The sequence below is a fragment of the Manacus vitellinus genome, unplaced genomic scaffold (assembly GCF_001715985.3).
Source record: "Manacus vitellinus isolate BGI_N305 unplaced genomic scaffold, ASM171598v3 scaffold_13_pilon, whole genome shotgun sequence".
NCBI classification, from domain to species: domain Eukaryota; kingdom Metazoa; phylum Chordata; class Aves; order Passeriformes; family Pipridae; genus Manacus; species Manacus vitellinus.
In genome coordinates, this window is record NW_021938999.1 from 13,534,650 (window position 1) to 13,549,148 (window position 14,499).

The following is a 14,499-nucleotide window of genomic DNA, read 5'->3' on the forward strand; positions in this document are numbered from 1 at the left end:
AGTAACATTGAAGACACAAGATTACAGTGTTGAACTGCAATAATAGGAGCCTGGCATTGTTTGGTAGCACTTTCCCAACCAAATATGAGTTAGGGTTAAGTCTGGAAATTTCCAGGATAGATGATTACCAGCAAATGCTTTGGATGCAGATTCCCTGTTTTGGAGACAAAGGTAATTTTTGGTGTAGACCTGGGCTGTTTCACGCCCCATGGCATCAGTACCCAGGAAAGTTCACAGAAAGTTGTACTTGTTAGTACAACCATAGACTTGGAACTGGGGACCTTACACTTTCCCTAAATTTGGCAAGGATAAACTTAATCAGCCTCTCACATTTGAAAATATCTAGCTTGGATAAATATCCTTTAACTTGTTCTTTTTGAATTATGATCACTGTTTTCTTCCTTCCTCCACACTAAACAGTTATCCTCATAAGCACAATATTTTTATTTGCTCTCTTTTCAGTCAGATACAGAGTTGTACTTTCCTTTTGCATTTCTTACTCATATCAAGACCTGCAGGACAAAAAAAATTTGCACAACTCTGAACCAGGCTTACAGTAAATCATCAACCTGTTCTAAAGTAACTCTTTCGAATAACAGCAGTTCATCTGTTCTTCACTGATTCGTCAAGCAACAAACAGTGTTCCTAGGACAAAGCTAGGGTTTAGTGAACTTATTGTTAGAACATGTATTTCAAAATAATTTTATATCATTATGGAAGCTTTTATTCCAGTTTGCTTAAAAGCACTGTAACACAAAAAGAACGTGAAGGTCTCTGATACACATGTTCATTTGCACTCTTGGTCAATTAATGTGCAGACCTTTCCTAAATTATTTAGGTAATCAGATTTTTCTATTAATTTAGTAGCCAGAAACCACCACTTTATCAGAGTCTTATATATATTTTTAGATTATACAAAGGTTGCTCTCAACATATTTGTTTTCAGTTGCTCAACTAAAATTGTTGGGACTAAATTTTTCCATTTTGGCGCTTTGGCTTGGGCTGGAACCCTGGAATTTTTCAGCTACACATTTCTGCTCTTCTAAAAAAGAAGGCTGAGTATAATATATACTTTTACCATAGCCATGTAAATAACATAATATAAAAGGTTTGATCATCTCTTCAACAACTGCTCTGAAATTTTACAAGGAAGTGTCCTCTACTGTCTTCTGGAAAAAGCAGCCATGCGTGACCAAAATGGGCACTTCTGAGAAATTATTCTTTGCCTGTGCCCAGCAGGGACATGTTTCAGCCTGGACCAAATGCCTCAATATCAGACCAGAGAGAAAGGAACTTGTCTCAGATGTTGCCTTTTTTTCCATAAACTCAAGACTTACATCCTTTTACTTTACCTTCCAACACGAGGTCAGGCAGAATGTGGACATAATGCCTTCTACCAAATACAATGGGTAACACCAGGAGGGAGGCTGCACTATGGTTAAAAGTGACTTCTCTAGGTTTCATCAACAAGGGTCATCTCATTGTCATTGCCAATTAAGTGGCAGAGGATTGAACAACCTCAAAAATCATATACGGTTTATGATTTTTACGAGCATGAGCATGATGGGAGAATTTCAGCAGAAGAGGAAGGAAGCACTCAGAACGCTTTTAAAACACTGTTGTTAAGTTTTTTATAAATTCATTCAGCTTTACTTTGAAAGAAAACTAATGTTGCAAATTCAAGCACTCAGGAGATGAAAAGTGCCTGAATAAAATCTAATTTGACCTCTATGTTATTGTGAATTATAATACTATGAATTATAACATGTTTCTTAATTACATCAGCACATTTACCTTAGTACTCCAATTAACTCATTCAGTGCATGGAATATTGAACAACCTTGACGTAACTCATTTTTTTTCCATCTTCATTCCTCAGTGATAGGGATCATCTGACCTCTCTTGAAAACAATATTCTCAATTACTCTGGGCTTTTCAAAGCTGCTCAGAGAAGCACCTGAATGTCTTTAGAAATGTTAACTAAATTACTACTATAACATGCCTATTAACTTATAGATGGAAAATTTAAAGTCTAAATGTTTGTCACTTTTGCAATCAAACAGAAATTTAACCCCTGTTAAAAGCACTTGTTGACCACCTGAAAACTACTTAATTGTCTGGTCTAGAATTGTCAATGAAAACTGTGGAACAGAGAAGAGGACTCAATTTCCTCAGAAACATGAGCGGAAATGTTTTCTTCCACTTTGTACCTCCCACAAATAACAGTAGAGATCCACAGCCGGGAATCATACCTCAGGTACTGATTAATTCCAAAGATGCAGGTAGACTACAAATAACTGGAATGATAATTTCACAATGCATGATCACAAAACAGCTGAGTTAAATTTAGGCTGGCTAGTTTCTAGTCTTTTAGTGATTGACTTGATCCTTCAGTAATGCTCTCTTCACACGGTTGGGTTTTTTGAAGACATTCGTAATGCATCTAATTCTCACCCATGCTCACTTATCAGTTCTATTTCCAGGCTGATGTGAAGGGGGAGCTCTGTGAATAGCTGACCTAAGATACTGAAAGGCTTCACATTTCACAAGCTCTTATGCTTTCTGATATTTGATAATACAGTTTGTCAGTTTTTCACTTTTCATCCAACCTGGGATCCTATCAGAGATTTCCGACAGGCTCCCTCTGAGGCAAGAGACTCCACAGCAACATTTAGGTCATGGGAATCTTTCAACTGACTTTAAGGGACAGTGGATCAGATTTTTAAAAGATGCCAAAAGGGTGTTTTTCTCTTTATTTTACAGAGCTTCAGACCACTGTTCAGACAAAAGGCAACACGCTAGTGTGCTGTGACATCGAGCTCAGTCTGCCAGGCTGATGTGTGTATGTAGGAGTTCTTGACCTCCTCATCAATTGCAAGAGAGATTCCACGGCTCAGAGCTAAGGTAACCAAAACCTTTGAAGTAGGCTATAAACATGCACAGTGCACAAATAACCTGGTGGTTTTGTTTCTTGCTAGAGGAAATTTTCGGTGTATTTATAATGTCCTTTGATGCTCCCTGCAAATTCACAAACAAGAGGCCACATGTCCTTTCGATGAAACTTCACTTATAAATGTATGTAAAACAAGCTGATGGAAGAGTTTGGTAGAGTTTGAAATAAACAAACAGAAAGAGTTACCCATACATCACCAAAATATGGTTTAGCTACAATTTAAAAACTCAACAAGGCAAGCTCTGGCTACTGCAAGTTACAAAGGGTTGTTAAATAGCTCTTTTTAACTAGTTATTTAAACTAAGTACACCATGTCCAAACATGAGATTAAGATATACATTGGCTATGTGTTTCAGCTCTTTTTAAATAAATCTCCACAAGCTATGCACATTAGAATTAAGCAGACACAGTTAGGAATGACATCGCTTCTTCCTGCACAAAATTTCACTCATTTCTAGAGCTGAACTCAAGGAAAATCTAATGCGTGGATCTGAATTATTCAGACAAGTAATTTTACCCTAAAAAATAGAAAAGGAGTGAAAAGAACTGCCTGAAGACCTCCTATATTAGACGGAAGCAAATTTAGAGAGGCAACTTATCTTGAACAGGTAGTGATGGAAATGAGAAGTAGGTTTCATAACATGGGTTTGTACCACACGCTAAGTGAGAATCTAAACAGCAACCAGTTTAACTTGGAAGTCTGGATTTGTTGTTGGTCACCATTCATAATGAGAAGACAGAAATCCTGAACTAAAAGCACTGCGAATGGCTTTGCAATGGCACACAACATAAAATATAGTTGTTCCCACAAACTTTGATCCACAAGACCTGTCAACATTGTTCTCCACAACAAACCACAAAAAATATGAAAGCAGAATTCTTTAAAAAAAAAACCCACTTAGGCCTTTCACTTAGGCTCTCTTTTCAAAGTATACATTAAATCCAGGCCTTGATGATTTCTATGTAGTTTTGTAAAAAATCTATCCAAATTTCACTAACATATTTACAATTTTTGTTTTCTGCAGATTTCTTCCAGCTTATCCAAGTCTAGAGGGTTTGATGCATATGCATGAAAAAAACCAATTTAAACTATATTGTTTCATGGAAGGGTAGTGTCAGTCTTTACAAATATGAAAACATCTTGCAGAAAAAAACTATGGACTACTGTACACTGTATTCCTTGGCAGGATCTCCAGAGTAGCAACTATAGACAGGCTGCTCATCAGTGAACAAATTACCATTTTGATCAGCTTTTACAAACATTCATCTTTTGCTGCCCCAAACATTTGAATGAGACTAGTCAACCCTTTCAACTAAATGAGCTGCTGTTGCACAGTGGACCATTAGCTTATATAAACCTGCTGCTGTAAGCATCCATTACCACAGCCTGGTAGTGACATATTGATTTTCAAGCTGGAACTACTTCCCTTGAGACTAAAGAGCATATGGCTGTTTGTTAGACCTGCTGGGTAAAACATGTTGATGGCTAGAAGGAAAAAGATGGGAAAAGTAGGTGTCAGTCTCTGTGATTTTTAAAAAATTATTAATTTTAAATCTTATTTTCATTCTTAAAATAAGAACAATAACTCATTCTTAGTAACTGCCTTTTTGTTTTAGACTGAATGAGCTTCAGAATTGGGTCTTCCGCTGTGTTTATTACAGACAGGAATTCATAAGCATTGGGTTTACAGTCAATAGTGATATCAAGTTGAAACTATTAGATTTTGAGCTAAAACAAAGCATTGAAAGGCAGCACCAGGGACTATTGGTATACATGTAACTGAGATCATAATTAAACACCTGTTGTACACAGTCTGTCCAGACAGCTGGACAGCCGTGCAAGCTTGGAGAGTCTTCCTGTGAAATGCTTAAATGGGCTTTATGTTAGAACATAAAGAAAGCTGGTTTAACTCACACTAAAGGTCTCTGCTGTGTCTACCCCAAAATAGTTACAGGGGTGGAATATAATGGAAATAATTTTTCAAATGAGATTCCATCTTTTCCCCAAAAGAATGCCTCCACACATGAATTAAATCAGTATTTGGAGTGCTAAATTTCTATGTTTAGCAGTATAAAAAGTCACAAACCTTTTAGTCTGGACATATAAATTATATTAAGTGGCAAAGTTAAGCATTGCAAATATATTCTAACTGAGGTTCTCAGAAAACCTGTGCAGAGGAGGAACAGGTACAGTGGAAGAGCAGCACACACAAAAACTTTCACAGGTGCTAACGTGCATAGGAGGAGGGTGGCTTGTCACAGAGGGAAGGCAAAAACCTTTTGTGAGAAGACAGCAGGCACTGTGTTGTTCTTCAAACTCTTCCCTCCCCATAAATCTCTTCAAAATATGCTGTAATACCAAAGCATGAGACAATTACGTTTCTGGACTGTTACATGAATGTTAAATCCCCTGGGAAGCCAATGAGCCCCTCGTGGCAAATACTTAGGAGCATTATAGAAAGAAAAGGTGAAACACTTGAAGCAACAGGAAAGTTTTATTCATCTTTAACATGATTTAATGAATACACATTTCTTCCTTCCATGGAAGTCAGTAAGCGGCCCACTGAGTTTAACTAAATTAGACACCGTGACAAACCAACCAAAGCTTTTCTTTACTTCTTTTCTAGTGGGGGAAAAAAAAATTCTTTCCCACTTTAATTCAGCTCAGTACTTTCCTGGCTGGTCCGCTCATTCTGAAGCAGAGTCCACTTCTGCTTTCCTCCTGCCATCATTCCTCACTCTTCCTCTCACTCTTCCACTGCTGATCAGAGCCTGCTGCTGTGGCATACTCACTAGTGGTGCTAATGCTTGTTCAGCCCACATTACTCCAGGACCAAATCCTGGAAAAACTATATTCTTAAAAAGCTTTTCTTTATTAGAAACTTGAAAACATATTTTAATAATTTTTAAAAAATGTTGAGAGTTCTAATAAGCAGAAAAGTAATTGCTGCCCATGAGGCGACTGAAACAAACTAACCTGCAGCTGAAAGCTCAATCCACTTAAATTGCATCAAGGACTGTCAAACTAGGTTTTACTAACACTGTCAGATCAGCGGGTTAAAAAGCAAGCACTCAAGTGCTCAGTGTCTCTTGAACTTTTCCTAACTACTTCTGGCACATCTTTAACTGTAAAGTTCAGAGACTTCCAAAAATACACGGCGTGAGACACAGCTGCCCGCTGGCAGTGGCATCTCCGTCCGGGAAGGCTGCTCTGCCTGGGGGGACGGCCGTGACCCCAGACCGGATCGCAGGGCAGCTCTGTCATCTCGGCAAAAAGTCAAGAGAGCTCAACCATGGCATAGGCAGCAGCACTGCAGAGCCTGCAGTCCTGTCTGGCTGTGGTGGTCGCTGGGAAGCCATGTTGCTCTCATGGAGGCATGGAGGTTGGACAGGGACACTCAGGCCTGCCCATAATCGCCCCAGTAAAATCCAAGTTCCTGTTCAGACATGGGGAATAAAGTGTGAGAAGCACGGGATCAAATCAGGGTCAGGAAGAATGATCACTAGAGTTGCTGCAGCATAACTAGAGAAAACTGTATTTAAAGGTGGAAAGTAATAATGATAACGAAGATAAGCAGGAGAGAAAATTATGTATAATGTACCTGAAGATTAGAAGCACTGATTTCTCTTATTTTCAGTTCTGATGTCTCATACATATTGAAAGTGATAGTAGTGTCTTATTTTCCTAGCAGTCCTACAGATTTCAATGCCATTTCTGTAGTTTACTCAGTGGCTCTCCCACATAGAGCCTCCTGATATGGTTAATATTGCACAACGTTCTCATCCGGGTTTCCTGGCTTTTATGCAAAAACTCTTCACAGTAGGCAATAAAACACTGCTTTAAAATCCAAGGAAAAATTCTAATGATCCCAGTCAAAACATAAGTATTTTCGATTTTATTTCATACTCATTCAAATGCCGTTTTCAAATTTTTTCATACCTTCAAGGAATTGATAAAGCTAATGGGCTCAAAGGTACAGTCTACATTTATTTACCCTTCTTAAAGAACAGTAGCATCAAATTAATTAAACACCATTAATTGAATACCATTTCCTATTGCATATCTAAACACTTCTGCACTTCAAATCTGTCTGCTGCATGGCACACAGGCATTTATCCATAAAGAAAACAGAAGGACAAACCAGAAATTCTTCTCATTTTGCATATATCATATATCACAAACCTTTGAAGCCTATGCAAGTTAAAACTGCCTTCAGGCACATTATGCACCTAAAAGGAAAAAAAAAAAAAGAAAAAAAAAACCCAAACCAAAAAAAACCCCCTAAAAACAAACCATCCAACACATATAGGTCTAATTTAATTTGTTTGTTATATGTACTTGGGTCTTATTTTGTAAGGATACAATTGCTAGAGAAATATCTTATGCATTAGACAAAATAAAAGGTTTTCCTGAACATCATGGTGAGCCTTTGTTTTCTATCGTTCTTTAACAAAAGCTCATTCACACCCCTGCAAGCACTTGCTTTTCTATACCTGTTTTATCCTCCAGCCCAAGAAACAGTGGATATGCTAAACTCTTTCTTAAGACTGAAAATTCCTCAACAATTCAACTTATTTTCTGCTACGCAGTAAACAGCAGGCATAAGGAGATGATTTTACATGCATATTGCACAACAGCAGTAAAGATTCCACTGATGAACCACATTTTCATTCTCCTTTCTGTCACTAACTTCTTTCAGGGCATGCAGAGGCTGCTTTCTGCAGAGTATGTCCTGATGCTGAGAGGCCAAGGAGGCAGCAGATTGCTAAACTGTGTAATAAGGAGTGCTGGTAGCAGTGACAATTGTCTGAGTAAACAATGTTACACCAAGCCGGAGGCACTCACAACACCTCAGACCTAAGTATCCTTGTTGGTTAAGTACGAGGCTGTTCAGAGCACAAGTCTATACGCAAGTCAAAATCCTGCTTTCAAATGAAGTTCTAAGAAGAAGAGATGTACCCAGACACATGAAGAATGTACAGAAAAAGGATTCAGCATTGGCAGCAGGACTCTGATGAAATCTGCTTACAACAGAATATTCCAACACTGGTAACAATACTGACAATAGCAGTCACATAGCTAAAAATGTGTTCCTACATCCTGAAGCCCCTATTACAGTATTACAACACTGTCTGGATCTCTCTGCAACCAGCAGACTGCGCTGACACCTAAGTGCTACAGGGGAAAGCAGGGAGACAAAATCCTGAGATAAGGCAGCCTAATTCAGCATTGCTGCCTGCGATTACCAGCAACCCAACTCCACATGGGTCTCCCCCATTACACCTGACAAGGTGATCCTGTCTCAGGCACCACTAAGGAAATTATCTGAGTGACCTTCAAGTGTGTGACTTCAGGTATCATTTCCTTTCATAGGTAAAACCTGAGATTTCCATCTCCAGTCAAGCTGAATGGCAAAACGTAGGATGAATTAGTCTGAAAGCCTCTGGAACAACATACTCTCTAGACGCTTCTGTTCTACCGCACGTGTGGTCTTTAGAGGGCAAGAATAGACTTGTGTCTGATATATGAAAGAGTTGAGAGCACAGGCCTATGCATTTGTACAGTTGGTGAGTCAATGACAAAATGACAAGTTTCAGGAAACAGCGTGCACATCAACATGTAGAGTTGTCCAAAGTCTTGGCTCTGTTAGTTCACAAGTTCTGTGTCACTGCTGATATGGGAATGTGCCTATGGACTTGGCTCACTGTAGTTTTACCATTTCAAATCTAATCCCTTAATACACAATTAGGAAGGTGATGCATATTCACCAACTTCAAGGGAGTTAGTCTGGATTTGCACACATTAAATTACCATTAGAACAATGGAAGTGTATGCACCTGCAAGAAATTAATTAAAAATGCACTGAATTGTATTTAGCATCACTTTGAAGCCTATCTGGAAGAATCCCACCATAGAACAGTCCTTTACCACCCTGAGTTTATCCATGGAATAATGAACTTTCCTGCTAAGTTCTTCAGCGTTAGTAATGCGAAGGACAACTCACACAAGTTTGGAACACTAAGTATTCAAGAGACTTAAGAAACAGAATTATGAAGGAACACCAAGAAAACATGAACAAACAAACAAACAAACCGAAGCATGCCCAGCAAGGTCAAAAAATGATTGTAAAGCAACATAGCAACAGTTTCTGTGTGAGTACACTGTGCTCAAACAGGACAGGATTAGGACGGGGCACAAAAGTATAATTGACTGTTACAAAGAGTTACAAAATAAAAAACAAAGGCTCATAGTTAGAAAATAATTCTTCTTGCTGAAATAACAGAAAAAAAGTTTCTGTGCTTAAGACATTCATTACTGAGCAAGAGAAAGCACTACAAAAATGTGCTGGGGCAAACACTTTTTCAATAAAATTAGGTGGATTAGAGGAGTTAAGATTTCTAATATTTCTGTTTTTCACAGTTCCTATATTTATAATACAAGTCTTAAGATAGAGGTCTCACAGTGACCTTTTGTGCCTGTGTACACACATAGACAAAGGAACAGAACTGTGTGTGTACATGTGTAAATCAGGAAAAGAGAGAGATTTAGACACCTTCCTTACCTGGGGCAAAAAACATAAAGTGTTCTGAATTCACAAGTATCTTGAATAGATATCCATTCTGTTGCTTGAGGGAATGAGACATAAAAGCTCCAAGAAACAAACAAAGTTAATGAAACAGAGCCAAATTCTCTGCTGCAATAATTTCATTAGAGGTAAATGCAGCTGCCCCCGCATACACAGCTGAGAAGGCTACTTGAATGACGAAGAGAGAAAAGGGAGTCAGTCTAAATGTGTGGTTTCAAATTGTATTTTTCACTGTCAGCACAAATTCTAATTGCAACATAAGGCAATTTTTATTCATTACACACTTCAGAATTAGCTTATAAGTTACCCTGCATTTCATGGTTTTTAAATGAGTATCATCAGGGTTGTTCTGACACATGTATTGACTATAATGTATGCCTTATTTTGAAGAAATGTACTATTTTCACCCTGACTAATTTTATCACTTTTTTCCCCCTTTACTTCTGCAAAAATAATTTAGAAAACTAAATTCACTTTCTTCATCATTTTATATTTGCTTTCAGTGCAGTAGTTTCCTTCAAGTCATAAAGTAAATTGTTCTTACAAAGTACCAAATGACAATTTAACTAACCTTGTAAAGTTTTAAAGGAGTTATTCACCAGGGCTTAAATCCATTCCAGAACACAGGCATCTCTGTTTGTCTATATGCAGCATTTGGGGATCACTATCATATAAAACTGACAGTAAGAACTTAAAACCTCCAAGCACAGGAGTACCTTCTGGCAACATGTACAAAATTAACTCAGTTTTGGCATCTGTGAGCCAGTTTCAAGCCAGGCCAGAGTGTTACCAGCCTTCCAAAATTAGATGTTTCCCAACATTCAGCCTTGGAGATGCAGCACAACAACTGATGTATGAGGCCTAATCCATGCAGAAGACAGTCAAAGAGAAGATTTTGGGGCCACAAGAATCATCTGGTGGATGTGAAGAAAGGAATCGCAGTTGGCCACAGCTCTGGTCTTCCACCATCCCAAAGGCTGCACCAAAAGGACAATTTCTCTGTTTTACAGAGTTACCAGCTGCTATAAAATAAAGTTGTAATTATGAAAACAAGACACAACTTAGGACTCGGGTCTAACCTGAGCTACTTATGCTTCTCAGTCGAGTTCAACTCCTTCTGAATTATTTTTTGTGTATCACAGCAGAGCCTACAGAGAAGAGTGAAAAGCGTACTTTGATTACCCTACCTTATGTCTCCTACTTACAACAGTTACTTAAGAAACATGGTCTGGAATCGGAACTTCTGACTCCTTCCTTCCAAATTAATATGGAAATTAAAACATTTTCTCTCTCTCTCTCTTTGTTATATACAATGCAGCAAAGAAAGTAATCCCTGCTCAGCTCTTTGAATGTAAACTATGCAAACATTTCTCTTCAGGCAACGATCCTGTGTGCAGATTCCAGGCTAATAGCAGTACCTCCCTGCAGACCTGAACAAGACAACTAAATATTAAGATTTGTGTTCTATTTCTGTCCTCCAAGATTATCCCCTTCATACTTCCAGGTAAAGTTTAAAGAAGCATGATGATTTTTGGAGTATTTGTTTATTTGACAGGGTTGCCTAATTCTCCCCATGGGCACAAAAGCAAGCACAGACACAAAGACACAGTGGCTTTTAATTCCACTGCAGGAGCCAGTCACATATTTTTGCCAGGTATTTCAGCACATCATTTTTCTGTTGCATTAGCCCTCACTCTGCAATATTGTTTGCATGCAGTACATTCCAGCGTACAACATATAGCAAGTAGATTGTTAAAGCTCATCCAATATATATTAATAAAAAGTTTTCAGATATTAATGTCAGACACCTTTGCGTGTGACTGTGCCACTGCACGTTAGCCATTATACAGTTTGCTAGTGGAGTGAGAAGAACTTAAATTCTCAAATCACAGCCCATCAGTTACCACAGGTATCTGTCACTCACCTGTAATGATCCATCCTTTATTCTAGAACAGCAAGGCCTGGGAACGTGTAAATATGAGGATGTTTGGGTGAGAATTTATTGTTGTTGCATAAACCTAACGCAATCTATCCAGACATAAAATGCATTCATTTTTTTTGATTTTAAGCTGAGCTACTAGTGCATCTACAAAGAATACTCTGAACACATATTTTAGTTTCTGTTCTTATTTCTAGCTCTAAGGCAAATACTTTTAGGCATATTTTTTTTATTTAATGAGACATATGCGTGTTTCAACTGAGTGCTTAAATGCATTAAAAAATCCATGGTATTTGTCTACTAGGCTTATACAGTATGTAAACCAAACTATGAAAAGGGATGGTATTCCTACCCAGTGGTTAAAGGCACAAAAGAGCCATGGGAACCTTGCTCTGGCCTTTATTTTTGCCTTAGTAAAACAAACCCTAATTCTTTATTTGTCAAATTACTATCTGTTACAGTTTGAACTTTCCTCAAGCTTTACTCCACTAATGAAGTTTAATCTGCCTCTGGCTGGAGCAAAAGAGCATTGTGAGTTCGTGTGTAGGCAGCGTGAATGTGGTTTTGCAGAAAAGGAAGTCTTCTGAATGTTGGGGGCTAAAATCAATGGAAAATGGAAGTCAGCCTATTGCCCTTGTTTTTCCAGCTGTCAAATTTTACTCTTATAAAGCAGACAGTATTTCTTTACAACCTCATTAGTTTTTCCTAAGCAAACTGACAATACCATTCACTGTTCTGTGAACAGAATCTCCATAATTTATGCTATTCTTCTGTGAGAAATACTCTGAACACTTGTGTGTAGAAAAATGAACCTTTCAGCAATGTGTTCAGAGGCCCAAACATCTCTTCTACTTTATTTTACATTTTAACTTGGACAGGGAACTAGATACAGAAGGGAGAAAATGTGAATCAAATTGGAGGAGACAGTAAGTGTGAAGAATTTTAAGGGCAATGCATATTTTAGCCTGGCAGAATAGTATATAGTCTCTTAAGGAGCTTAGAAATAAGTAACAATAGATTTTATAGAAAGAGAAAGGCATTACAAAGATTGGTTCTCTGAAATCCTTCTGTAATTATACGATCTATGATTTCACATGGCATCTTCATGTTAGACTTGTGCCTACACAGCAGATCATCACTTTTCTGACCAATGGTTTTGTCATGAGTGAAAATTTCTCACATGTTGTACTGGTTAAGATTCAGCAGGTCTAGCTACGACAGGAGTCAACAACTGAGCAGGAAGAAAAACTTTGCATCTATTGCAAGCTACAGCTATTGACTTTACATAATCAAACTCAAACTGGCAAGGCTGGCATTTGGGTTTTACTTTTTCCCTTCGTCTAGAGATTTTAAATGCTGGGAGAAATGGTCCTACTCTCAGTCTGTTTCCAATGAATCTTATTATCATAATGGAAAAAAAGGCAGCTTTAATCAGTTAGGTATGAGACATATTTAATTGACTGCAGGAGAGACAATAATGAATTATTGCTTCCCATACACCCCCATGTTTTTCTCACTGACTAACATAAGCATTAGCACTGCTCTGATGAAAATGAGAGTATTTTGCTTTTGATTTTGCCTTCTCTTCTGAACTGTAGTGTAACATTCCCTCAATTAGGAAAATTAAATATTCTCAAATGTGGAAATATTAACAAACTGTACAAGACAGCAAAATTACAGAGAAGGCTTGTTTCTTCAACCTTTTTCTGAACTTGTAAATTACTGATTTCTTTTTGTGGTAGTTGCTTGACATGCCTCATTTCAATTGCTGCCAGTTGTCATAAGATGGCAAAGTACACAAAAATCTTTAATTCTGCTTCCACCAGACAAACCTCAACAAAAAGCTTGGGTACAGTCATGTTGGATAGTGGCTAAAGAGAAAAGCAGGAAAAAACAAAACTGCAAACCAACTCAGTCTCTATAAATAATGCAAAGTCACAATTACTGGTGTGGGCAGTGAAGAAGGGACAACAGCAAACATGTGCCCTGTTCATCATTGGCAAGAGCAGCAGCAAGGCCTGTCCTGACACGTGTAAGTGCCACCTTTTAATGCATGCCCTCTTCCATGGGCTCTGAAACCTCTGAACTGAACAAACGCTTCATGCTGAAGTTTGGACACAAGAAAAAAGTTGTAAAAACATATAAGCTGATATTAATCTATTCTATTTTCATTCTAACTTTCATTAGAAAGTTGAATACTCTCTTACAGTGAAAGAAAACATTGAACATTGCCATGTATCACTGTGTTCATCTCACCCTCTTTTAGAGTGGAGAGGGATTAAATGTAGATTTCTGATTGAAATACTGCACCCATTGGAAAATATGATCATAATCCAAAGTTCAGTAACATCATTGGACTGCAGAAGGGGTTTTTTGTCCCCACAAAATGGAATGTCTTTTTAGTTGTTGTTTCCTTTTGTTTTGCCAAAACCAAATGGAAACATGTAAGACAGAGAAAGACTGCTGCTATATAAGCAATATGCTGGGCATAAACCTCTGTGGACCATTTTGAAATGAAAACACATCTGTTTGAAGTGTATGAAGACACAGACATGAATACAGATTTTTTTTTCTTTAAATTTTGTGCCATAAGGTTTTGTAACACACAGTTCTGTAACACAATCTTACTTTAATTTGTGTGTAACATCCATAAAATTGAACTCGGAATGAAAGCTGAAATAAACATCCCTCCCATATCCTTTTTCTCCTTAAGAGTTTCCTTTGGTTTTGACATTTTGGCCTGCTTCTGTTTGAGGGCTCATTCTATCTAGAATGCCCACGTTATGCTGGAGGAGCAGTTTCCAGTTGTTGCAAAGTTGGCTTAAAAAAACCCCAAAAAACAAAACAAACAAACAAACAAACAAACAAGAAAAAAATCAAAATAAAAGAACTTGCAAGACTTATTCCTGCATTCTGGATCACCATTACATGTCACTACGTAGCCAAAACCACACTGGAAGACTATGCTCTCTTCCCTGTGCTTAAATACAAGGGTACCATTCCTCTCAGGTGGGATATGC

General features: G+C 37.9%; 1 protein-coding gene across 2 annotated transcripts in view; it reads right to left on the minus strand.

The window, feature by feature from the left end:
- SEMA3C (semaphorin 3C) overlaps positions 1 to 14,499 on the minus strand; it is a 111,785-nt gene that overhangs the window by 79,097 nt on the left and 18,189 nt on the right. The window contains exon 2 of one of the 2 annotated variants that reach the window (XM_018068108.1): positions 11,465 to 11,501. The exons of the other annotated variant lie outside the window; for it this stretch is intronic. The gene's annotated coding sequence lies outside the window, so the exon portion shown is untranslated. The remainder of the gene's footprint in view (positions 1 to 11,464; positions 11,502 to 14,499) is intronic. 2 annotated transcript variants of the gene reach the window in all.